The following is a 25,580-nucleotide window of genomic DNA, read 5'->3' on the forward strand; positions in this document are numbered from 1 at the left end:
AGAGAAGGCAGATGTCGGTGTGGGGAGCAGATCAGCAACTCTTCATGGCAAGAGCAAGATAGAGCGTGCAGTGGAGAAGGGAGGGAGGGAGAAGAGAGGAGAGGAAAGCAGGTGTGAGAGGAGAGGAGGCCAGTGGCAAGGGGAGAGGAGAGGAGATGCAATCTGGTGTGAGCAGTAAAGAAGTGACTTCCAGTGTTAAGGTAACAAAGGAGCTAATGAGCAGAAAAAGTGGGCACCTACTGGAAGGAGGACTGTAGTGACTCCTGGTGGTGAAATGAAGAGAGATGGGCAGAGCAGCGCAGTCAGTGGAAAGGACAACATCACCACAAGCAAGAGGATTGCAAGAAGAAAGAAGGAGGAGGTGGCGTAGGGAACGGTCAGAAGGGAATGGCAGTGAGGGGATCTGTTTCACTCTCCTGGCAATGCGGCGGTGACCAGTCCTGGAGATATCAGGATCACCATTTTGGTGTCAGGCATCCCAGTCTGAAAACATAAGCTTTATGCTCATGCTTGCACTCACATCCTGAGAAAAAGACATTTTTACAAAGACTGCTGCAATGGAAAAACAGCCAGAACAAAGTATTTCTTTATGTATAAAATTCATGAATGTCATAAATAAATTAATGAGTGGTGAACGAGTTTACTTATATATAAAATAGTCCCTCTCCCTCATGCACTACAATGAAAACATACCATATGACGCATAACCATACACCAAACAGTCAATACCATTTGCTGAGCCACTTGTAAGTATTGTTAAAGAATTAGGCACATGTTGTATGTATGAACTCCTAAAGAAGAGTGCACATCCGCCAACACCCAGGAGTTTAAATCTCATAACGGACTAGGAGATTTGTCATCACGTGCGCCTAAAACAGAAAGATACTACAATTTTGTTTATTTTTTTATTTTTTTATTTTTTTATTTACCATTCTGCGATGGCTGAGAGCAATCTTGGAGTGGTAAATTAAAATACATATATATGTGCTAAAGCACATTTCAACAAATGGCAGCTGGCGGGCCCGTCACAATTCAAAGAAAAATTAGCACTTGGGGAAGCAGCCAATGGGGGAAGCAAAAGACGGGTAAGCTGTAGAGCAGTGGAGATGCCTGAAGTGGCAGAGAAAAAATAATTAGAAAGGAAATGAAGCCATAGAGGAACGAGGGGTGCAATGAACAAGCTAGGGGAAGTAGATCACATGGGAGGGGGTGCAGGCATTTGTGGAGGGAAGCAGAAAACAAAGGAGAGATTGTGAGTACCGTGGACTGCTGAAAGAAAAAGAAAAAAGTCGTTCCCTAAATGTGAGCTGTGGAAGGATACAAGTCATCTAATAAAACAGTGGTAAAGACATGATGCTATCCGGTAGGGACAAACACAAGAAGAAGAAGGGCATACATTGAGTGAGAAGCAAGAAAATGAGACTGACAAGAAAGTTGATCAGTAATCAGTAGTGGGCTGTCTTACAGCCAACTCTAAGATTAGGTATTGCCCATACTGGGTCTTTTATATGTAGCTAGCAGATGTCTTTAGGTGGTACCTAAATCGTCACCTGTAAGAAAAATCTTTTTTACTAATGCTTTGACATTAGGTTAAAAGCACAGATTGCATAAGAAAGTGTGTAAATTACATAAACAGATCACTAGAGTAAATCTTACAAAGGTACACAAATCTTGATGCAAAGTTGCTCTGTTGAGGATAAAAGCAATATGAGAATACCATATCAAAATACAAAAGGGAAATCAGAGAATGAGTTAAAGATCCACCAAATCACACACAGACTTCCAGATTTACAAAATTATAAAATTGTCAGGCAGCGAAGTGCAGCAGCCAAAAAAGCAGTGCTGCGTGGGTGGTGGGTGAGCATGAGAGCACCATATTTATAGAAATATGGTCCTCTCCTCCCCTCTCCCTGGTGTGCCTTGGTGAATTTTGGTTGGGACATAACTTTTCACATTGGTTTTTGCCCACCATCACAGTGGATTCGACTTTTTTTAGATGGGTCCTAACGAATTGTCACAGATCCTGGTTTGATTAATTTTAAACACAAAGGACCAATATTTTCCTTCATGACTTTATCTGTTTTCAGTCATGACAAAGCCCGCCATGAAAATAAACATACTTTAGGTGTCCCTTAGTCATTTGAATCCCCATACGCCTTTACAATCTACATATTAGACTGTTTCACTTATTTTTTACTGCACTTCCCAATAAATGATCTCAGCAAAGAGTCCTCATGTGGGTGCCCTTAGACATTACAGTGCCGGGCTAATAAGGAGCTGCCCAGTGATGAAGCATGCCACCCAATTGGGTAGGTGAGGACTCTTGCTCCTAAATTCATATATATATCTCTGACCTGCTATACTTCAGGGGCGATACACTGTGTTTATACCCTGGTTAGTTGAGGAACTTCATAATCCTTTTTTCATTATTAATTCAAAGCAACCTGACAGCCATCTTGGGACTCTGCTTCAGCCAAGTCCCAGAAAGAAGATAAAAATAATAAAAGGGGCCAGGGTAGGGACACCCTGACCCCTTAGCTCTGGTGCTGGGGTCCCAGATGGACCCCACCAAAGCAAAATAGTACTTTTTTTTTAAAACGTTACTGCAAATTTGCAACAGGGTCACAAATTCATGGTAAAAAAACAAGTGCGGTCTCCTACACTTGTTTTGAGAAAGCCCCAGGGTGGGCCAGGTCCCAGGAGTATGTTAAAAATAAAGGACGGGGCACACACAGGCCCCCTCCTGGACATATTTATGCCCCTGTGCCCACCACCTTCCAGGGGCTTTATTTCAATAGTATGCACAGGCCCCCCAGCACCCTAGGGGCCACCACCTCCCATCCACAGGGCAAAATGAGTAAATTATATAAGTGGCGGTCCGCAGGTGCCAGGCCCTAGGGACAGCCACCTCCCCCGGGGCTAATATTTTATTATATGTGGTAGCAGCCTCAACGACCACCCTTTCCCACGGCAAACATTCAATTACATGCAGGGGGCTGCACCTCCCGCAGCCCCAGGGACTGGCTCCTTCACAAGGCTGAAATAGAAGAATGAAGGGGGTCCGTTGCAGGGCCCTGGGGACCACCACCTCCCTTGGGCAAATTAATTGTTGGATGGGGGCAGCACATCCCCACTCAAGGAGCCATAGAGGGAGGGCCGGCTCCTGCTATGTCCTGTGGTGCCTTACCCCAGGACATAGCAGTTTGCTCCGACTTGACAGGAGGTTTGACGATTCCCCCCAAGTCAAAGCAAACACTCCGGTTGTGGCAAGCAAGAGATGTCAAACAGCTCTCGGTTGCTGGGAGCAGAGGTTTCCTCTGTTTCCCTGTTCACAGACATGCGTCAGGAAAACAGGGAAAACAATTGCTCTCACAGACAAGAAGCTGTGTGCTTAGCAGCTCCCTGTCTGTGACAGCAATGCTGGCTCCCACAGGAGGTGGGGGGCTGGCTGGGACCACGGGGGCATTCAGGCTCCCCCCACTGTTCCACTGCCTACTGGGTGCACGTGGATGGGGTTCCAGGGGCTGAGATCAGCCAGGGGAGGGTAGATGCACAGCACCCCACCGCAAAAAATATAAAAATGTTAATAAGGCTGGGCCCCCAGGGGATGGGGTCCTCAGAGCTGAAATCGGCAGGGGGAGGGGGGACGCACGCCCCCCCATAGAATTGTAGTGGGCCCGGGGCAGAAATCGACCAGAGAGGAGGGCTGCCCAACCCCCCTTACCCACACTGCACATTTTCCCAACAAGGTAGCACCAACTAACTAACCAGTAGAAAGTGCTTCAGTTGGGTAGACGTTTTGTGTAGAACTGTGGTCTCTTGTTGGATAAAGGATCAGGTGAGCTTCTGTTCTGGCCATGATGATGAATGCACTGAAATTAAACCCTGACCAGGAAGCACTTACAAATATAAACGTAGCAGGTGCCCAAGTTGAAGCTCCACTTCTGGAAAGGTCAAATAATCCTAACTCCTGGGCTTGACGAAGGCAAAGCGAGTGTGTTTAGTTCACAATTCTATATTGAAAAATGATCTGAAACATTTTGCGGAGATGAATACATCTTTTATCTATTGGAGCGCAAACAGACTCTCTCACAACCACATAGACCCTCTCAAAAACACTCTCACACCCAGACAGACACTCTCACAGCCACTTTAACAGCCAGAGACACCCTCTCACATCTATTCTTACACCCAGAGAGACTGGCCCTGCGGCCAACTCCCGTGGCGCATGGCCAAAGGACGTGTACAGTGTGTGGTTAGGTGGTTGGCCGCAGGGAGTGCACAAGTTATAGTTACCTTTGGCCGTTAGTTATAGTTACTTGAGATAACTCTATAACTGCTGAATTTCTATGGTTTGGTGCAAGTATATTCAGAATCTAACTATAACATTCTTGTAACCTTTGTTTTTTTTTCAAGTGAATATATATATATATATTTATATATATATATATATATGTATCTATACACACAAATACACACCTATATATAATATATATATGTACACCAAAGAACAAAAGTGCTAAAGCACAACTCCACATTAAAATGTTGCATTTATTTTGTGCTGAAAGTGGTGCAACACATCTCCCTGAGGTGTTTCAGCTCTTGTACCTTGTTTACAGGTACTGAATATGCGTTGTGTCAGAAACAGGTGCTTTTAAACTCGTAGTACCACGTGGCTTTACAACAGGCATACATTTCCCAAAATGCACAGGTGATGTCAGTATACTCCTTAAATTGTAATATATATATCTCAATAACGCTGAAATAGCGTCCAATTATTACAGTTTATTTCAATATTTATATCAATTCCAGTGCATAATATCTGAAGTAAAAGGAAAGCCACCTGCATTTCAATTTCATAATGTTCAGCTTCAATTATATTTGCAACACTCACTTTTTACTTGTTGTTGCCACAGATAGTGTAATGTCTCTCACATGCAAAGATTTTCAGGAATTGTCAAAGGGAGATAAACGCCTCTCTCCTTTCCCTTTCTTACTTCCTCTCACATCCATGCCTAATAATAACTCCTTCATTCGGCACAGAAGGCCAGCGGGTCATGCTATCTAATAAAACTCCACAGAATTCTCCATCAATAAGGGGCCTCCAACCCTGCAGGATGTCTTGAGTTAAGGGGGATGGAGTATCCCATTGTTTACAAACACCAAACAACAAAAGTGCTAAAGGCCAACTCCTTATAAAAATGCTTCATTTATTTTGTGCTGAAAGTGGTTGCAACACATCTCCCTGACGCGTTTCAGCTCTTCTACCTTGTTCACAGGTGCAGAGTGTGTATTGTGTAAGAAACAGGTGCTTATAAACTCGTATTACCATCTGGCTCTGTGCTAAAATTCCAGTGTATTTTAAGATATTATTTTGATTCCGCAGGCGGGAAATCCGTGATGAAAGTTATGGCTAAAAAAACACACAACTGTGAATATGTACCAAAAAGATATATGCACTGAAAATGGGGAGATTGTAGAATACCTGAACTGTTTCTGTAAAAATAAATATTCTATTCCGCCACAAACCATTTCACATAAACCACGTCAAATTGGTTAAGATTCTAGGCAATGTCATCTACCTGAGTGTTTTGTTTTCTTGAATTATTTATTTATTGAGATTGTCCATATAGGGCGCATAATTCTAATGCAGGACATCCAATGGATGAAAATGAACTAAAGAACCCATAAACTTTATGAGATGAAATTAAGATCTTGAATAAAGCTTATTAATAAGTTTGCTTTAGCAGAGAATTGTCCAAACGCGTTTCTTATTTATACCATACTCATGTACTCGATCCTTCTTGTTTTAAAACAGTGCTTTAAATGGAAACACAGAAGTGCTGGTACTCACAATACCTGTTTGCTCCAGGGACGTGTCTGTACTTTTCCATAAAATGTATTGCAGCACTAGTGAGAAGTGCAGGTATTCTCCTTTTTAACTTAAAGAGGTGCAGGTACTCAGTACCGGACAATGCCTGCTCATTTAAAGCAGTGTTTTAAAATTTAGGCCCATATTTATACTTTTTTTAGCGCCGCATTAGTGCTGCTTTTTGACGCAAAAATGGTGCAAACTTACACAAAACAATTGTATTTGGCAAGTTTGTGCCGCTTTTGCATAAAAAAATGACGCAAATGCGGCGCTAAAAAAGTATAAATATGAGCCTTAGTTCAGTGCTTCAAGGGCACCACTTTCTCTGTCTCGTGAAAGGCCATGGCTGACAGCGCTGAATGAGGGATAATTACCAATGAAGCTCACATTTTGGGATATGGATTAACCAATAACAAGAAACCTGTATTGCCTTTTTACTGCACAGGTAAATGCAAGACGGAATGCGCAGCTTTTCAAAATGAGTTAACGTGACCTACACCAGGTACAGCAGCAACCCAAGCGCATCTTCTCTAATTACTTGCTCAAAAGGTCTCCTTTATTTGTGTGTTTGAAGAACATTTTTGTGTTAGGCCTAGCAATTAAGGATATTGCAGGCACCTGTGGGGAAATATTCCTCTATTCACGGGGAGAGCAACCTTGCACTCTTGTTTTCTCCTAACGGGCTTGCAGAAGTTGCCGCAGGTATACAAGGGGCGGCTCCTGTTTTCTTATGATTAATTCTATGTTGTAATGTGGTATGGAAGATGTCTTTCGGGTGTTCTAAAAAAAATCATAATTTCATTTCTCCAAGCTAGGACACAAAAAAGGTCTGTGAAACATTGGGTCCAATTAAACATCGAGTTGCAAAATGCTACTAGTGGACCTGCAGCACTGATTGTGCCCCCCAGGAGTAGCCCTGTAAACATGGCTCAGACCTGCCACTGCAGTGTCTGTGTGTGCAGATTTACACTGCCAATTCGACCTGGCAAGTGTACCCACTTGCCAGGCACAAGACTTCACTTTTTGCACATGTAGGCACCCCTAAGGTAGGCCCTAGGTAGCCCCATGGGCAGGGTAGAGTGTATGTTAAAGGTAGGACATGTACTGATGTGTTTTACATGTCCTAACAGTGAAATACTACCAAATTCAGTTTTCACTGTTGCAAGGCCTATCTCTCATAGGTTAACATGGGGACTGCCTGTAAATCTCTTTTAAGTGCAGGTTCCCATTCAGAGCAGATAGAGATCTGGAGTTTGGGGTCTCTGAACTCACAAGTTAAAAATACACCTTTTGATCAGGTTGGTTTTAAATTGTCAGTTTGAAAATGCCACTTTTAGAAAGAGGCATTTTCTTGCTTAACCACCCTGTGCCTCTGTCTGCTTGTATATTCCACGTCTGGGTCAGACTGATGGTTGGGCTGTTGTGAATTTCCTCTAGACAGTGAAACAAGGGGAGCTGGGGTATAGCCTGCACATCCTGATGAGTCTCCTGGGCTAAGGTGGGGAGGGAGGAGCTGGCACGTAAAAAAGGGCTGTGCCTGTTCTCACACAATGCAGCCCCCCTATTGTGTGCCTGAGGCCAGGCATGGGCAAGGCAGGATCTTGTGAACAACAGAGACTTTTCTTTAAAGTGTGCCTACTTCAAAGGCAAAAGGGTATGAGTAGTGGACCCAAAACCACAGACTTTTAGAACACTTCTTGACCAAGAGGAACCTTTGCCAAGGAGAAGAGAAGAGTGGGGGAGGAGTTCTGCCTCTTTGCTGTGCGTACTTTGCTGGGTTGGCCTGCAGTTGCTGCTTCTGCCTTTGAGAGGGCAAATACTGGACTTTACTTAGTATCCTGTTTGTGAAGTTTCTCCAAGGACTTGAACTGAGCTTGCCCCCTGTTCTGAAACCTCAGGGCTATCAAAGACTTCCACTGCCAGCACCTGGATTCTCTTGCTGAGACTCCAACCCTCCCAGTGGTGCCTAATCCAGTCCCTGGGCCCTTGAAAGGAGAAGATGATGAAAAACCAAGAAAACCCAAGTGTACCGACTTTGGACGACACCCAGACTGACGCCGCTGCCGGATCTCGCTAAGCCACCTGCAACTGAAGCTGTGGTCCCTGCTGGAGTGCTATGACCCTGACAGACCCAGCAGGCCTGATGCTGCTGCAGCCTTGCTGAAGTCCACAAGCCTCGACTCACGAAGTGCCATGTCATTGACGTCTAGGACACCCAACTCCACCGTGGCACCTGCAGCCTTGTGGCGTGACAGTGACCCCGTGATGTTGCCCCATCATGTCTTGATTATCGGACATCGACCCCGCCAGAGCGCAAGGAACCAACGCTTCGCACCGACGCCACCTCATCTCCTCTGCTCCGCACCAAGTTCCCGATGCCCGCACCGGATCCAGCAACACCACGCTTCCCTGACTCCTTGCACCAGCTTGTTTTCTCATTTTCACAAGGCACTGTACCTGAGGTTCTGTGCGACTCTCTGACCAGCGCCATTGGTGTTGGATTGTTGGGAACGAGTCTGTCATGACGCTGTGATAACACAAAATTTAGGCATTTGTGCTTTTAAGTGCTATATTGAAGTTTCATCTTTAAAAAATCATAACTTTGGTTGTGTTTGATTTTTGGTGTTTTGGTCTTGTTTTACTCAGATAAATATTGGCTATTTTTCTAAACTGGTGTGGAGTCATTTTGTGTGTGATTGTACAAATACTTTACATGTTGCCTCTGAGATATGCCTGACTGCTTGTGCCAAGCTACCAAGAGGGTGAGCAGGGGTTATCCTAGGTGTGTAACTCCCTTACCCTGACTAGAGTGAAGGTCCCTGCTTGTACAGCGTGCAAACTGACTGCCTACCAGAGTCCCCATTTCTAACATCCACAAAGCCTGAAGTTGACAATCATAGAAAGGGAATGCCATTTTAAATTCATTTCTTTAATCTAGAAGTCCATCAACCTTGCCTCCATGATTTATGTCAAGCGGACTTTCCCAAGTGAGTACCTTAAGTATGGTTGTGCAGTCAGGAGGTATGGGAATTTATTGTCATAATATCATGCCACTGCAACTGTCACCCCTGTGCTGTTCAGTTTTGGCAGGTCACTTGTCACTGACAGCGATTTGATCTGCTTTTATAACAGAGATTTAATTGCAGTGTGCAAGAGCAGCAATTTGTTTAATTCTGTTCAAGAGTTCATCTTTGAGTTAAAAATGGGTCAGAGAGCTGATTTCAGTGTGTTGGGTGGGGCCTTGATGATTCTGTGCTAATATTTTTAAAAAGTGCCTATGTTAGCCCACTTCTGTCCTTCCAGGCCGAGTTCCAGTCTGATCATACAATCTCTTATGTACTGGGGTATGCTGAAAATCATCTTATAAGATATAACTTGACATTTTTCTACTGTTTTAGTAAATTGCCCGAGGAAGGCTTCATGTCCATAATTTAGAGCCAATAGGAGGGATATCCTGAGTACTCATCATATTGGGACTGAGGAGGGACTTTCTAGTAAATTATTGAGCTGACAAACTCTGGTAATAATCAAATCAGCCTTTGTTTTAAGGTGGAACAGGTGCGTTTTAGAGCTTCTGCTCTCAGTCAGCCACACTCCCAGATAGTTATACACTTTTGTCCCATTAATTTATATAGTGGGTTCCTACTCCTGTAGTGATTCTATTTCTTGGAAGCCCTCCCAAAAGTTATTACCTTAGTTTTCAATACATTTGCCTTCATTTAATTTGTCTCGATGTAATTATGGATGGCATTTAGTGCTTTTTGGAGTCTAATTCTCAAGTGATCCAGAAAAACGATATCATCCGTGTATTGTAGCAGTGTGACTTTGCACTTTCTGATTTTTAGCGGAATTAAGTTGGCGTGTTTTAAGGCCAGGGACATGTCTGCTGAATACAAGTTAAATAACAATAGGGCAAGGATACAGCCTTGCTTTAGGCCATTGTCTGTAGTAATTTTTCTGTTTACAGCAGTTTGTAACAACTTGACACTCACCCAGGTTGAAGTGGACAGTGAAACTATTGCCTGTAGCAAGTTGTTTGGGAAGCCCAAACCCTGTAGCTTCCTCCTTTAAGTATTTCTAGCCACCAAATCGAATGTGGAGCAATAGTCAACAAAACAAGCATGTGTGTCTTCTTTCTGGAGTCTTGGTGTATTAGGTTGGGCAGAGCCACTATATTATCCGTGGTCAAAGAGTTCACCCTAAATCCTGTTTAAAAGAGCAGGACTATCCTGGTTGCTTCCGTCCAGCTCTCCAACTCTTTTAGTAGGACAGAGGCATACGCCTTGGTTTTGATGTCGACAAGAGCGATGAGGCAGTAGTTGGCTGGGTCCTGTTTGTCACCTTTCTTAAGTATTGGATGTTAAATAGAGCCCCTGCAGCCATCTGGTACCTCCCAAGTCACTAAACATGTGGTACAATGGAGAGAGCATTGCTGACCACACCTCAATGTCACCCTGGAAGATTTGGGCAGGAATGTTATTGGCCCCGGAGCACCCATTGCCCTCCTACTGCACAAGATTTTTGCAACTTTGATGGGCGTAGGTACTGGCCCTAGTTTCAAAGTGGTGGCTTGAATGAAGATTTACTCCAGGGATAGACACTGGTGGCCTTGTTGGCTACATAAAGCTTGTTTACATGCCGTATCCAGTTGTGTTCATCGATCGCATGGATTCTGGGGGCTTTTTGACACATTTTCTTTTTTGATGTACCTTCATAAATTGGCCTGATTGTGTTTACCCAGAAATGAGTATATATGTAGCCACTCTTTATCTGTCTGATTGTGTTTTATGGACCAGACAAGTTGCTTATGCTGTTTAGAAAGGGCCCGCAGCTTTAATATTAGCTCTGATTTGTGTAAAGTGTTTTTTTTGTTTTTTGTTACAATTTCTGCAACCTGCGGATGCTCCCCATGCTCTCTGTTATGGGACGTGCTGAAAGACATCTGACTGGAGACCTCTGAGGGGGTAATGTGGGGCCTAGACTCTGATGAATATCACTGATGATCAATGCCCAGTTGTTCTGCAAGTTTTTGACGATTTGAGACTACAGGAAAGAGCCACTGATAGATTTCCAAGCTTTCAGTCCCCAGTGTCATATGGCTGTCAAGACTGGCTGAGCATATTGTCAGCACTGTACAAAGAGGTAAGTTATCAATTCCTTCTCTGGAAGTAGTTTCAATGGTCTCCAGTCGGTTGACAAATTCATCTGAGGTAAAGATGTAGTCAAGAGTACCTTTTCCCTTGAACATGTTTGGAATTTTTTTAGCCAACAACATTTTTTTAAGTGTGTGCTGAATAGACTTAAGGTTGTGTTTATTAAACAAAAGTTGGAGCAGCTTAGTTGAAGGGCATGCTGGGAAGTGATCATCCTCCATTGCACCCATGTGCAAAGATTAAAATCACAGATTATGATGTTGTGGTTAACATGATCACTTAGCACTGCATCTAAAGTTTCACATAGTTAGGACATCCTACCGGCTGTCTCGGGCCGAAGGAGTTGAAACAGAGATTGATTAGTAGAATCTTCATTTAGATGTCTCTTGTTTTTAAGCCTTTCAATGTGATCAATTGTATAATTTCATCCTGGGCTGCAATTCTTTACACTTTAAGGTCCAAACCGATGTTAAGGTATATTAAAAAGGCCAACTGATGGTCTCTCAAAGATGTTTCTTTTTTCCGTTGATTGATGTACTTCATAAAATCCAGGAATTACCATAGGCTTTGTTGATCATGTTTCATGAAGGCAAAGTAGGTCAGCATCCATTATAAGCTGACTTGCTAAAGAAGCTTTGAGAAGCCTAGATCTCCAGTGACATGCTAGAAGCAATTCTGCAAATTGCTGGATAGGATAGATGACAGCCACGTCCAGTCTGTTAAGGTTTAATTGAGAGCACCTTGTCTCCCTCAGGATGAGTGCAAACTTAATGATTTGATGGTTTACTTTGTATTTTCAGTGGAAAAGGATATTTGGGAGTTCTTATTTTTGAAATCTCAATGCCCCAGTCCTCAAGAATCGGGTCGCTAGCAAAAAGCTCTTCAGCCAGCGCAGGGTCAGTATTCTTGATTCTCTACCTTTGTTGTGCTCCAGTAATGTTTTAAATGCTACATTCAAGATATCTTTCGATTTTATATTAAGCGGCTTTGGAAATGCCTTGAAAAGATGTTATGTGTTAGAACAGTTCAAGACGTCTTGATTGCCTTGTGTTTGATATTGAGGTGTAAATACCAGCTTGGTAGGTAGTGGGTCACATGGGGGTTCGCTAAGCAAATGATTGTTACTTCTCTGAGCAAACTCTGATTGCTCAGGGGTGGGTCTGTCTAATCAGCTATGGTGTGCTGCCATGTTTGATGGTTCTACCAGTTTTTGAGATGTATCCAGCAGCATTGCTGGTTGGCTGCTCAGTCTAAGAGATGCTGGCTGTATGGTCTCAAGTTGATCTGTGCCTCTGTTCTAAGTTTAAGTTCTATAGGGGCATGTTGGGTGGTGATGTGGGCGTCTACCCCAGGGGTGGTTGAGAGGTTAGTTATTGTATTCTGTTGTGGGGCGGCCTTTGTGGGCCACATGATTGTCTTTAAGCATGCCACATCCCCTGGGGTAGTTGTGGCATTGACTATGGACTCTGAGAGCAGATTTGCGAGGTTCAGTAGTGTAGTTTCAGGTAGATGCTGCCTGGTTTTAATTGGAAATTGAAAAGCAAGTTTCAATTCTGAGGTCATTGAGGTCAGTGCTTCCGGCAAGGTAATTAGTTTATTGATGTTTGGTTGGCAAGCCCATGTTAATTTGTCTTTGCAAGCTAAGCTTGCGCAATGCCCTCTTTGTTCCAGAGAAGTGAGTTTGGCCTCCAACTTAGTAATAGATGTAGCTAAGGTTTGTATCAGGTACAGTTGCAGCTCTAACTTATCCGATTGCCAGGTAAGAGCATTTATCGCAACGACTAAGGTCACATTGATCGAGGCCAATAAATTGCTATGGTTGCAGTCAGTTTGGAGGAGGGCAAGGCTGTCCTGTGTTGGTTATATGAGCAGCTCATGAGGCTGTGGTCCTGAGCCAAATTTGGCTGAACGTGTTCTTGCAAGAAGTCGATGCTGTTTATGTCGCTAGAGTAATCCTTGCTGCAGAATGCAACAGTATGTGTGGCCTGAGTGAGAGCTTGAGGCCCCTCTTGGTCCTCCGCGGACCCAGGTAACTCTGCTTGTTCTGCCAGCTCTGGATTTCCTGCACTGGAGCCCTCTGAAAGGGTTTCATGTCCTGGTTCCCCAGAGCGGAAAAATACTGCGATTGAGGCGATTGGAGTAGCAGAGAGTGCCCATTGCTCATGCGACTGGGAATCAGTATGAGAGGGGGAAGAACTAGAAGTTATACTGATGGTGTCCACGGGGTCGATCGCTTGCTCTGCTATCATACTGTCTGCTGAGCTTTCTGATGATATTTCAATAATTGTGTTGTCCCTCTGCTGTATGACACCATTGTAGTTTTGCTCAGAGAGCACTGGACGTAATTTTATGGCCTCCATAATGCTTGAAATAACTGTGGAACCCGCAAGGGCCCGTGATGGAACTGGGCCAGGTAGATGGAGTGAGTTTTTTTTTCTTTTTTTTTTTAATCCAGTATTAATGTTTTTGCGGCATTTGTTATTTTTCCATTTGTTTGGGTGTGGCTGGTCTTTTTGCTGTGTGCAGTTACAGGTGGCATTGCGAGGCTGTGCTCAGCTGCATGGATGGCACCATTGGGATGCCCAAGGACCTTGCATACCACCCTCGGAGCACTTATGGTGCTTACAGCACTTAAATTCGAGCAGTTCGAGGCTTTAGGAACTCAGTTAATGTGCCCCATGATTTGCCTTAGGAGCGTTGATGAGCCACGTGCCAGCATAAGGCACTCTCCTTCTCGCCATTGTGCTGGATCTCTAGTGGAAAGACAGTCGGTGGGATGGCTTCCGCTCTGCTAGAGATGTATTTGTTACCTTTCTTACTCTGTTGTCCAGGCCTTTGGTTTTACTTTGTGATGGTCTGTGTGCTGGATGGCCGCCAGAAGTAGGCCGAGGTGTTGCCAAAGGCATCCGTGAGAAAGCAAAGGTGGTCATGCAGACCTAATAAGTGTGGTGTCAACCAAATGGTAGTTGCCTTTGTCCTCTTTGTAGCGTTAACGCTAACTTAGAGATTAGGTTTATTTTTTATTTTTACGCACCTCCACTGTGTAGTATTCAGTTATATGGTGCTTATGCAGTGCTGTACCTTCAGGTACTTGTTTTCCTCTACCTTACTCTAGATTCACTTCAAATGTCCTCTGGGATTTACCTTGTGTGGTGCTTTAATGCTGTTAATTAAATTATTCCTGTACTGGAGCTGCCAAGCTGTTCAAGCTATGCAGTGGCTAGAAGGGATCCCAATGAATTGAGCTCGGGGCTGCAAAAGACCACTGAAAGCTGGTTAAGCATACACAGCAACAAACTGCACCTGGACCTAGCCAGGTGGACTCCACAAGGTTGGTCCTCCACTTGCAAATGTTAATTCAGCCTAGCTTGGGCCTGTCCTAGTCCACCTTAGTCATTGCCTGATCCTTGCTTTCCCTTCCAGGGCCCAGGGACACACGGTTACAGCATTGCAGCACCCACTTGCTTGGCCCCTCAGTTCGCTCTGCAGAGCTTGTCACTTGCTTCACTTGTTATCTTGTTATCTTTCCGGTCTTCCTACCTCTGGTCTCCAGTCGGTGCATTGGAGAGCATTGGGAGGTGCAGAAGTGTGCTGACCCAGAATCCAGGGTGTTGCCAGTTACCAGGAGTGCAAGGCCAAGAGCACCAGAGAAGGAGGGGACGGCTTGGTACTTGGTGCAGAACTTTACTGCTGTCTCTCCCCTTTAGTGACAGATCTGGGGCAGCCAGATGTGAGGATGTATGCTGGGTGTCTGGTGCAGACCCACACCGGACAGCAGCTCCCCCTTGTAGCAGCTCACCAAACCTCTCTCTCACTTTCCTCATTCTCCTCCCTCACTTTTTGCCTTATATTTTGGAGAAAGACCCCAGTCAACCAACAAACCAATTTCTCACAGTTACCTTATTACATTTAATAAGTCATAACTTTCAATTAGAAGCAGATAGGAATGTCGACTTTGTTCAACAAATGTTATTTTATATTATAATTTAAAGCCCTCTTTAATGGCAATGTCGGATTTTAAGTCGCAATTATGAAAATGCCACTTTTAGAAAGTTGGCATTTTCTTGCCCTAACCATTTGGTGCCTGCATCCTGGCTCACATTACTAAGAGTAGTTGGCACATGGTCTTTGTGTATTACTCCCAGACTGATAGACAAAGGGGGAATAGGTATTGGCAGGATGGACCATATCTGATTTGATAGAGGGTGGAGCTCTCACCTGTGACACTTGCACATCAGGAAGGCCCTGCCTGAACACACTCACAAAGGTTTTAAAACTAATCACTTGTGCCCCTACATGTGGCTAGGGCACGGACACAGGAAATTCCAAGCACCTCTGGGGTGGTAGCCTCCAGATCCTTCTCCTCCTACTTCAAAGCTAACCCCACTCATAAATATTGGACCCTTAAACCCAACTCTTCAGCACACATCTGGACCTGTGAATTCTACGGAAGAAGGACTGCTGTTCTGCTTTGCTGCAGAAGGACTTCTACCCTGCTGCCCTTCTATTCTACTGCCCTGCCATCTGCTTCCATGCTTGCTGAGAAGGAAGACTAGATCTGAACCTTTAATCACAGGTTGAAGTGACTCTAACGGTCAGATGACTAACTTCCTGTTCCGAGTTACTGGGACATAGCAAGCTCCAGAGACCTCCCTATCTCTTTCCAATTGACCTGATGCCTGGGTCTGCAACTGTAACTTCCTCAGTGCTTCTGACCTCTGCTGGAGTGAGATCCTTAATCCTAATAGGTGCCACTCAGATCCTGGCACCCTTGGTGTGGCAGCAGTTGAGCTCCTTCTCCAAGAAAAGAAGGAATCTTAAAGTTTTGACCTCTTCGCCACCATGAACAGACCTGTTTGCACCAAGATCTTGCTGCCCATGCCGCCCACCAACATGCAAAGTTCAAGTGAACCCAACTCTTTGCAACACAGCAAGTCCAGTGGCGCCCATCAACACAAGATTTGCACTTCACTTCACACTACAGCATCAACAGCCCACAGAGACCAGCAACGCTAATTTCCAGCACTGTCTATCCATGACACCCAACAGGATCTTCATACTACAGCAATGACAATCTGCGACTCCCAGCATGCACTTTGTGCTACAGCAATGACCATCCCTGCTCCTTGTGTCCCTCTCCATCACAAATGTAACTCTTTGTGCTGGACTTTTGGAGGTAACTCTTTCAGCTGGACTAACCTGGTCCCTGTACCCAGCCCACGCTCTACTGTGGTCGGCCTGAATCTGTGATTTTCTCCCGGTTTCGCATGACCAGATAACCTCAAGTGGAACTTTGTTATTCAAGTGCCATATTTACCTTACATTTTGAAATTGCATGTCTCCGGTTCTACTGAATGGATTTTGTCAATTTGGACTCAAATAATGTGTTAAATATTACTCTATTTTCCTAAATTGGTGTGGGATTTTTCTTTTGTTGTGGTTTATTTTATTACTGCTTGAAGTGCTGCAGAAATGCTTTACACATTGCTCTAAGTTAAGTCTGACTGTTTTGTGCCAAGCTACCTGACTGTCAAGTACAGGTTAATTTGGGGTTTGTGTGTGTTTCACCTTGACGAGAATTGTGATTGCCGCTTGAGTAGGGGGTCACCCCCCTTAACCAATAACCCAGTTTCCTACAGAGATACTTTGTATGCCTCACTCTACACTCAAGATAGGATGCAACAATAAAAAAAAAACAATACAACTTCTACCAAGCTCAAAGGAGATTTAGAATCTGGTTCCCTAGATGTCCCATACACTTAGCCGTAGGCGGTTGAGACTGAAGGGAATTATTTGCAAAATTGACTGATTACAGATTTGGACCAGGCAAACAGGGTCACTTTTGGTACCCTGTAGCATTCATGTGATTGTTGTGTTTCTTCTCTGCATTTAGGAGAGAGTGGGAGACCACTACTTGAAATATATTGATATATTTTCAAACAACAATAATTGAAATAAACACGACCAACTCCACTAATCTATATCCCGAATAAAGTGAGGGACTGCTAGGTACACTCTTCAAGAGAGAATACTTGAGTCTGGTGTCTGTTGTCCTGATGAGACCCTTATAATGATAATTGGGTCAGCTTTGACACATATCTATGGTTATAATTTTACTTTGAGCAGATCAAGGCCACTGTTTCTTGATTTCACTTGTCTCAGCTAAACATTGAACAAAGAATATTTCTTTTTGTGATTTTATAGCAATTTATAATCACCGAACCACAAAGAGCACTGCACTGTCTGCCCTCTCTTTATTTGTCTACTGTATAAGTCACTGAATATGCATTTGAAAGAATGTCCTTCTGGTCTGTTTGTTTCTTAATTTTGATATTGATTGTGACTGAAGTAATGCAAATAATCTTGAGACTGAGACAGTAGGTATAATCCATGATTCATACCTTTGAATGAATACTACTGGACAAATGTGTTTAGTATGGTTGAGTTACCCTAGTCAAGTTGGTTATATAATGTTGTCCATGTTTACTTTTTTTGACGTTCTGCAGGAAGCAGTCAGGTGTGGCTGTTGGGCATGTGCGTGAGATGTGATGGAAAGCAACAATATGTGTTCCCAATACTGAACTGAGGATAGATTTGATTGCTTTGTGCTGAGCTCACAAAACAGAAATGTTGATGTAATTTTTGCGAAGCACTATGGTCATTCTCAGGTTTTCAATTGCCTGCCTAGTTTTGATGGATTGATGGAAGTTGTGCGCTAGTACATTTTGAGGAGACTGGCAGCAGTGGTGGAACTTGAGTGCCATGTGGCATGAGAAGCAGTACATAAAAGAGCTGCAATTTACAAAAATATTCACACTATATTTCTGGCCTTTGTCATTGAAACACTATTCTATTAATCACTATTAACTACCACTTTGGTTCATCAGAGAACATATTGTCAGAGTAGGGCTATGGGAATTAGTTGAAAATATTTAAGGGGCAACATTGTAGATTGCTAACAAGATATCACAAGATATCAAATCCAAATGCTATGTAATAATACCAAATTAGAAGCAGAGGGAAGAAATAAAGGGCACTCTTGAAATGTGCAGTGGCAGTGAGTAATATAAATGAATCTAAGTATTTATATATGGATGGAGCTCAGACATATAAGCATTAGCTGACTTTCTCTCAATACTGAGCAAGATTTTGAACTTACAAAATTAATTTATTGCATCTTTTGTGAAGTTTTTCTGTCTAAAGTACGATCAGGCACCATAACCCACCGTAATAGCACTACCAAGGTAAGGAAAGCCATTTTACATGTAGACTTGTAATTGAGGACTAGTCTCCAAGCCTCACATCAAAACAGAAGTAAAAAAAAAAGAGTGGTCCACAGAGAGTAAAAACTGCCAGTCTACATACAGATGGCATTTCTATCAAATGGCAAAAATGTAAGTAAAAAAATCTTTAGCACACTGGATACTTATGTACATGTTTTAGCACACCTCTTATAGTTAGCTCCTTAATGGGGATAGTATACCATTATGTATGTATGACCCAAATCAGTTTTATGGTGAAGGAGCGAAGAGGGAAGTATTTGAGAATGGCAGAGGGACATTCTTGATTAAATGGAAATTAACTGTCTAGAGAACTTACACTTAAAAACCTTTTAGTAAAGGAAAGGCTCAATGGAATCAAATTTCTAGCACTAAAAAAACAAGCCTAAATAGATTTCTTCTTAGTTTGGATTTATCCCTGATGAAGCAATAATATATTGTTAGAGTCACGAAACACATGTTGGCTTAAGCAGAAATCTGAAATCAGTAAAGTTTGAGGAAAAAAGATAGAAGTCTTTTTATAAAAGTACCTTTCAGACCAGTATTACTTTCAGACTTTGAAGCTTGTCTTCTTGAAGTTAACTTTGTTAGGGCTAGTCGGGACCTCATTGATCTTTAAAGATGTGTGGTTGATCTCTTTCAGAAATCTCCTTCGACTTATTTTTTTTGCTCTTATATATAAATAATACTGATAAAAATATTAAAACATTTTTTCATTACTTTTTAATTTGTTATATTGTTTAAGGTTGTAAGTATTATACACAATTATGTTTGTGAAAAGTTACTGTACAGCATGTTTAAAAAGATTATATAACTACAAATTAAAATGTATGTGCACCACGTGCGTAAATGTAATTGTTCTGAAGGTTTTTGGAAATTAAAAAAGTCCCACTATGTGGTTTAATTACTGCAAAATAATGTACAGCAAGAAAAGTGTATATTAAAATTGATGTTAAGAGAAAATATATACAATAGTTTGTTGCAAATTTAATTACTTATAAAAACGATAGTTATAAACAAACAATTTATACTGTAAACAACTATAACTTTTTAATGTTCAAAATAGGAATACAAACAAATGCTAACACTTTATGAATATCACATTTACGATTCACCCTAAAAACTTAGCCACACTGGGGAAAGTGTTGGGGTTTTGGGGAAGGTGGGGTCAGAATTACTATTGCAACTACACACTTCCCTATATTGGAGAAAGTGCTGGATTTTGATGGTGTTAAATTTACTATTCTCATCCAAACATAAAAAACATTTTGGAAAGTGATGGATGTTGGGGAGTGTCCAATTTACAATTCCAACTCTGAACTTAGCCATGTTGATGGGAGGAGGAGACTGTATTGTCTTTGTTTGAGGTGGAGGCATGGCTCGATGACAGGGTGGGGCATTTCCACCCATTTTTATTTCAGCATGCAGAAGTCCCTGGGGGCACATTTAGTAAATCTTCATGCAATACATGTAAGCAAGAAAAGTTGTTTTACTGCATTGCGTGAAATAGAGAGAGCAGATATGAGCCATAGCTACTAAGATATGGCACCCTTCTGCTCCCTCCTTGCCTGGCACACTGTGTGCTGCCTACTGTCAACCCTGGCACCCTTGAGCCATGCTGCAAAGGTGTCTGAGTTATAGAAGTATTACTGTTGTGAAGGAAGGGGCACCTTCCTGCTCAAAAACAATACTTAATGGGATTTTCCTTTTCTCTGTGCTATGTGTAATGCATCACACATACAAAAAGGAAGTAACAAGGAGAAATAAAAATATTTCTCCTCATTACACCTGGATATGGGAGGCACACCATTTTAACACATTCTCAGGTTACTAGTTTTAGTAAATCTTGGAATGCCCCAAAATCCATGGTCGATGCATGGGAATGGCCAAGCTCCTCCCATGGAATGCCTCCCAGTTCAAAATATAATGTAGTGCGGTGCAAGCAGCTACACTGTGTAACATTTCTTTACAAAGCCACACAAATCAGGCCTTCTGTTGCTTAGTAAATTCAAATAAGCCTTTCAGTTGCCATGCATTGACATGCTTGATGAAAGGGTGATCTAAAAGGTTAGTAAATCTAGGCCCTGGTGTCTAGTGGGCTTTATACTGGAGTGAGGGGATCATAGCGGGGATAAACACCACCATTGGCATCCCTGGCAGAAGGGCTGTGCAACCGTTCTAAGTGGGGCATGGCCCAAAGCCTAGGTGGGAAACCCCTTCTTTCTTTAGACCATTTCCCTCCTGTTGTCTAATGGGCTTTCTGCTTCACAACCCGCAAGTGGAGTGTATTCCCTCCACTATCCCTCTGGGGCTGTAGAAAGACAGTTGCACCCATTCCGGATTCTGGGCCGGCAAATTCTACCCCTTTTTTGTTTTGTCCTCTTTGTCTCTGGTAACTAGTGGGATTTTTACCCTCTAGGAGTAGGTTGAAGGTAACCTCCCCAGTCCAATCTGGGGAGGCCGAAAGATTGTATTGGCCATTCTAATGTGGCCACTCAATCTAATGTATGGGCTGACTGCCACCACACCCTTTTTGAATTACATGTGTTTCCCTGGTGTTTAGTTGGGTTTCTGCTGCCACAGAAGAAAGAATTGGGTTAAAGACCCCATCTGCCCCTGGGGGAAGCAAAACTGAAAAGCCTGTTTTGAGGTGGAGGCTCAGCCTGATGTCTGGGGTGGCCAGCCCTTTCCATGGTGGTATCCAAGTATTTCTCTTGTATCTAGTGGGCTTTCTGCCCCCAGTGGATCATAAAGACTGTTGTGTCTTGCAGAGGAGGAAGCACTAGCCCATTGCCAGGGGGCCATTCTGCCAGTCAAAAGAAATCCTTAGGGGCATATTTATACTTTTTGATGCAAAACTGCACTTACGCGTTTTGCATCTAAAAGTTTAGTTCCAGCTTGCGCCATTCCTGAACGCCAGTCGGGCACAATATTTATGGAATCGTACAAGCTGGTGCAAAGGGTGGGCGATTGTAAAAAAAAATGACATTACCCAGGTGGGGGTGGGGGTGGCGGTGTGGGAGAAAGGAGTTTTGCATCAAAAAATGACGTTAGGCTGGTTCGAGGCAAAAAAATGCCTCTAACTAGCCTAGCGTTGTTTTCTGATGCAAAACCATCCATACCACATGACTCCTGTCTTAGAAAAGACAGGAGTCATGCCCACGACCCTAATGGCCAGCACAGGGGACCAGTGTCAACTGGGAATGGCCACTGAACCCTGTGCCATGCAGGGGGCCCCAAGTTGGGCCCCCAAGTTGGGCCCCCAATGGCACTTTAATTTAAAAAATACTTAACTCTACTTACCCTACTTACCTGGGATGGAGTCCCCCATTCTCCGGTGTCCCTCTGGTGTGGGTAGTGGTGTTCCTGGGGCTGGGGAGGGCTCCTGTGGACCCATTACATTGTGGTTAGCGCCCTTATTTAGCCCCTCCTCCCACCCATGTGTCAGTTTAGCACAGGGGATAAATATGGGGCTATGGGGTTAGCACCATTTTTTAGATAGGCACCTCTACCTTGCATCTCATTGACGCAAGGTATGTTCAAGCATCTAAAAAATGGTGCAAACTCCAATATTTTGACCTTAGACGTGTCTAACGTCAAAATATAAATATGGAGTTCGTTTTGCGTGGAATTCTTTTTGTCCTGAAAGTACAGAAGGTAGAGAATTACTGGAGGGCAAAATAAATGTAGAGTAAGTACAGACATCTATTGCTGATCTCCCAACCTGTGAATCCCCAGAAGAGCACGGCTTCCACTGTGAGTACATAAAATAGTCTTCACGCAATTAGCACCAATTGTATACACTGACTTTAAGGAGGCAGAAACATCTGGTTCCTTGAGTTATATGTACAATAAAGCCGTCATAATGTCCCTTCCCATGGAAAGAAGAGGCCTACTGCAATGCAGAAGCTTTTGGCCTGCATCCATTGTAAATGCATCTCATATACGGCTCCCAGGTAGGCTTTGTGTTGAGAAGGTCCTTGAGAAATCACTTCAGATTCTTGGCCTACTTTCTATGGTGAATGTTAAACACCCATTTAGAATGTGTTGCTGTATTCCTAGATGTGTAAAAGGCATTTGGCTACATCAAATAGGTGTACCTTTTCAGGGTTCTGAAGCATTTTAGCTTTGGGTGCAAATCCCTTTATAGGGTTCAGCTGATGTTCAGAGATCCAGCTATACATGTGATCTGCAGAGGTTTCATGTCAAGATCCTTTTAATTTCACTGTGATACTCACCATGGATGTCCTGTCTCCCCCTTGTTGTTCTTTCCGGCATTAGAGCGCTTGTCTATGGCAATAGGCTGCTTTGAAATCACACATGAATACACATAACCAAGAGAAATGTTAAGTTATTCATCTCTGTGAACAAAAAACTACTGACCCTTACTAGGCTTGATGAATCGTTCCTTGAGATGATTTTGATCACCCAACACTTTTCACATATCTCTGGGTATAAAATCAACTGTGGAAATTGTGAAGCCTGACCAATGACAGACTGTACTGCAAAGGCCTGCCTGGGTAGGTGTGCTATAAAATGGTTCCCTAGGAACCTCGAATGCCCGAGGGTCATCACAAATGAGGTGGTAGACAAGATGGTGGGGGGTAAAATATCACCATTAGTTATGAAGAACTGATTTGACTTACCGCACTGGTCCCAGTTGAACTTGTCCTTGTGGTGCAAAGTCCAAATTATTATAAAGATGGTTGATGCACCCTGCTACAAACATCAGAAACTTCATGTGAGAAGGTGCTGGCCTGAAACTTAAAGTCCACAATCTACTTGAACAGAAAACATCAGGAGAGTTTTGACTCCCCACAGGGACTCTTGTTATCTTGCACATCACCTATCTCAACAGCTATACTTCTTTCCTTCCATAGGTCTCCTTCAGGCAAGAAATAATTCAGGCCATATGGGACCTGCTAAATCTATGTAGATACAATCACCACTATCACCATTAGACGACCCAGTTGTTGGAGCTATGTGATGAAATTGACAAGTTGTACAAGAGAAACCAAAGCTTCCATATGTCATAATGTGGAGCTAGGGAATAGCTTGTTTGAATGGACTTCCCAATACGACAAAAGTTATCCACAGTTAATCAACTGATCTGCGCTGTCAACCTTAAAATATATGAATTGCTATGTAACAAATTTGGCCTGCACCTTAGCAATATCTGGAAATACCTCCAGCTGTTCACTGTCCTTGGTTATAGGGTCCCCAATGGTCTTTGAGGCATCATCCACATGTACAATGCCTATAGGTGACCGGTTTACCACAAGGGAGAGGTCTTGGGTCTGCACCACATACTTATGAGTCACCTTTACTCATATATGGTTGAGAGTTTGTTCAGATTGTTCTGCCAGACTGTGCTGCTAAGTCACTTCAATGAGGAGAACTTATGTGACCTATTAGATTTACATGGGAGATGCGTTAGGGAAGCAAAGCACATATTTCTGTATTTTGAAGTGCTGCACTATTGATATTGGATATAACATTCCATCTGTTAGAGAACATATTAGGTTTTTGGATTATCAACTACTGAAATTAAAGATAATTTGCACCTAGTGCACAAAGAAATACAAAACTTAACCCACACTTTATGTTTCTGTCCCATTATGTCTCCTTATTATTTACAATATGTAAAGCTGTACCGTTTTGGAAGGGCACTAGAATATCGTGGTCTACATAGTGCCTGCCAAAAATGTTCTGTTCTTAATACTGCCTACAAAAATATCACCCTTTTGGAGAGATGGTAGAAAATCTACACTTAAATAAATTGTACCTTTAGAAACAATAATTAAGCTTTGATATTTATATGAGATGATATTTTTGTTATTGATAGTCCGACATACAACCATGCTTTATGAAACTTTTTATAATAATTCTAGCAAAATATTCTTGTAAAATATTGTTTTTCCAGTGAAAACACAATAATAGAATTTAAATAAGTAAGCCATTTGGAAAAAATGACCGACTGCGTCTGTTGCAAAAAAAGATATTCTCCTCCTATAGCATTTACAAAGCCAACAAGTGGAGAACCCAAATTGGATACGCCTATCCATCACGGAGCAGCCGAATGCTAGAACTTATTGCGACTTTCCCAAGTTATCAAGTCTGTTTGATTATTTCAAACATAATTTGCAAATACTTAAAAAAATGAATCACTTGACAGTAGTGTTGAATAACATTTATATTTCGTTTGTCGTGTTATGCATTGCTTTAATAGGAATAGCATTGTTAAGTGCATTAATGTTGAGAAACTCCTTGCTTGCATAGCACTCCTATTTACAATCAGCCTGTCATAACAATTAGGCTGCCAGTGTAACTAACAATGAATTGCTGATCATTTGTAAAATTAAAATGTTCAGTGTATACATGAAAACATATCAGCACAACCTTAGCTTAAGCTCCTAAAACACCAGAATCTTTTTACCCACGAGAATCACATTGCTATTTAAAACATTTTCAAAACAAGTAGAATACATAAACGCAGTTGCTTTAGGGAAATCGGATCAGTCATGTTTACAACCAGTCTATTCTTTCTTTTCATTAAGTATTTGCTTTCTTCTTGACGGGCAGCCGAACAAAGAAGCAAAATATGAAAGGGAAGCATGAATAAGTGCAACTAATGTTGCTGAAGTAATATCAATGAAGAACGATGGGGTGATTAAGTAGAATACAAAATGTACTGGGGATTGTAGCCATAGTTGTTGCAGTGGTGTCTTCAAGTATGCACAAAGCTTTCATCATAAGCAAACAACATGACAAGTTTTGCTTTAAACGCAATTTTTCTAGCGGAAGTTGAAAACATTTACACAATTGTTCCCATTTTGCCTTATGTAATATGCGTGCTGAGGAACAACTAATTCGATAAAATATCCTGTTTAGGCTGTAAGGGCCGTATTTATACTTTTTGACGCAAAACTGCGCTAACGCAGTTTTGCGTCAAAAAAATTAGCGCCGGCTAACGCCATTCTGAAGCGCCATGCGGGCGCCGTATTTATTGAATGGCGTTAGCCGGCGCTAGCAGACCGGCGCTGCCTGGTGTGCGTGGAAAAAAAACACGTACACCAGACAGCGCCGGCGTAGGGGGAAAATGGCGTATGGGCGTCTTAAAATGGGGCAAGTCAGGTTGCGTCGAAAAAATCGTCGTAACCCGACTTGCGCCATTTTTTTTCGACGCCCATCCCCCATCAACATGACTCCTATCATTGTAAAGATAGGAGTCATGCCCCCTTGCCCAATGGCCATGCCCAGGGGACTTATGTCCCC

Source organism: Pleurodeles waltl, chromosome 5 (assembly GCF_031143425.1).
Source record: "Pleurodeles waltl isolate 20211129_DDA chromosome 5, aPleWal1.hap1.20221129, whole genome shotgun sequence".
In the NCBI taxonomy this organism is placed as follows: domain Eukaryota; kingdom Metazoa; phylum Chordata; class Amphibia; order Caudata; family Salamandridae; genus Pleurodeles; species Pleurodeles waltl.